At 34.9% G+C, this 2,303-nt stretch overlaps 1 long non-coding RNA gene across 1 annotated transcript in view; it reads right to left on the bottom strand.

The window, feature by feature from the left end:
• Nucleotides 1-397: 397 nt before the first annotated feature.
• The window catches only part of LOC116700550 (uncharacterized), a 4,065-nt gene continuing 2,159 nt past the window's right edge, over nt 398-2,303 (bottom strand). The window contains exons 2-3 of the long non-coding RNA XR_004334682.1: nt 1,490-1,493; nt 398-410 (exon numbers count right to left, since the gene is read on the bottom strand). This is a non-coding gene — a long non-coding RNA (uncharacterized LOC116700550). The remainder of the gene's footprint in view (nt 411-1,489; nt 1,494-2,303) is intronic.

Below are 2,303 nucleotides of genomic sequence, written 5' to 3' on the forward strand. Positions count from 1 at the left end.
TCTTCAATTTTGTATTCTGCTGTTTTGTTATTACTTGTGCTGCAAGATAGATGGCAAAAACCAGGTTTTTTTCATCAAACACTCCCTTCTCTTTTTTTTGTCTCCCCCCTGACTCTTAGTGAGACACACCCTTTCTTTCAATGCAAATTAATAATTAATTTTCTGCTTTGAGTTCTATTTAGTCGTTGACATAACCATACTAAAATGGCGCTGGTTCATCAATATCCCCTTCCTTTCTTCGCCTCCTTTCTAGTATTTTATATTGCAATGAATCATTATATCCTAATATCCTTAATCCTTTCCACCATATTATGTTATTCACTGTATCATTCATAGTGGAGGCGTACTACTAATTTGGCTTTGATTTCCTTTCCTAAGTTTTGCTTTAATTTTGTACGTTTATTTTGGTACTTGTGTTGTTGAGTGTTCTGAATTTTTTTTTTTTTTCATAGTTCCGGGAAACGAAAAAACATATAAACTTACCACAAAAACGGGTTTAATATGAATCAGGATATAAATAAAAGAGAAAAACCGTAGGCAGTTTTTGATATTAATATATAAAACATCTAATAATCTATATTTACAGGTACAAAAGACAAACTAACATAGGAGACAACCAGCTTTTTATAATATGGAATGTGACGTAAAGGTAACAGCTTGTCCTCTCTGGCAATGCTGTTGCTCTTTGTTCATAACAATATAATACCTGTACGTTTATAATAATAATATTATAATGAGGTAATAATGAAGCAATATCCCGTTTTTACGGGTTTGTTCTTACAATTTTAGTCGAACACACCATTTTCAAAGAAGACAAAAAAAACCAAACCACTAGCGTACCCCACCTTACACGAACCCCAAAAAAATTTACTAATATAGAAAAAGATATATATATTTTCGTTCCCTACAAAGCGCCTAAAAATTACGATAAGGCTAATGTCCTGACTCTACTCAATTCAGTGATAGTTAATTACCCTAAGATAACGTGTGACATAACCACAATTTGGTCTTTTTAATAAGCCGACAAACAAAGAAATGAAGCATGACACAAGCCCAATTTTAAATTTCAATAAACAAAATCATAAATGTCGTTTATGTACATTTTCCCAAATGTCCCTGTTAGAACGAATCCAAAGGACTATTACATAAGCCATTTTAAAATAAAAAAAAAGATGTGTTGTTTTAAGGTCAGCGTGTGTGCATGTGTAGTAATATGATCGTGTGATAATAAAGGAAAGTGTGATCGCCAAAAGTAGTTGACCCCATTTCATGACATTTATGACACTTATAGCTACTTATGCTTTTGTCAGTGCATTGGGGCTAATGCTTCAGGAGTAAAATCTCAAGATTGCTGTCGTGACCTTAACCTGCTGACAATTTGGGCCCCATAAGGGTGAAGTCATTTCTTAATTATTTCACAACGCGTCCTGTCCTCTGCTCTTGTGCTCGTGCTTGGCCTTTGATCGCCTCTTCTGCCACGGGGGTGGACGCATCTTTCAGTAACGCTCTGTTCTTTGTCTTAAACGCATGACTCTGGGGCTTATTTCTCTTCTACCTCCCCTGTCATTAACCTCTGTCTCTTCTGTCCTCTCCTTTCCTCCCATTTCTGAAGTGCCCTTCTTTGTTAGACCCTTTAGAGCACTATACATTTTAGACATGATCTGAAACCCTTAATTCTTTTAAAAAGCCTTTGTCTTAACTAACATCACTGAGTAAAAACAAAAAAAACATCTCATAAGACGTGTATTTTAAAAGACTTTAGTTTTTTTATTAAATCCAAACAATAGTTACGTTGATAAATCGGGTTACAAAGTTAGCCTCAGAGGGGCGCTTGAGTCTGGGCTTTGTGTGCTTTTGGTTGAACACCAGCTGACTGACTCCAGAAATTGAACTCTGATTTGACTCCAGATTGACTCCAATTGACTCCTGCCCCCAACCAAGAAACCACAGGTCGTGCTTTTTTTTAAATGTTTAAGGAATTCCCCAAATTCATCCAACATGAATCTGACACAAGTATAGCATCATTTTAACTAGAAATCATTATAGACTTACGCTTTTATACTGACTTTCGAGCGTGAAATATTAAAGAGTTAGCTATTTTTGTTGAGATATTTCATCGCTCTAATAGTCAGTATAAAAGATGTAGTCTATAAATGATTTCTAGATAAAAAGGATGTATACTTGGGTCAGATTAATTGAAGTAATTTAGTCTACATGCCTGCACTTCATAGTCCATAAGTATGATTGAATTTGGGACATTCTTAAATAATACAAAAAGCACAGACCTGTGTGTTTCTTGTTTT

This window comes from Etheostoma spectabile, chromosome 13, assembly GCF_008692095.1.
Source record: "Etheostoma spectabile isolate EspeVRDwgs_2016 chromosome 13, UIUC_Espe_1.0, whole genome shotgun sequence".
Lineage (NCBI taxonomy): Eukaryota > Metazoa > Chordata > Actinopteri > Perciformes > Percidae > Etheostoma > Etheostoma spectabile.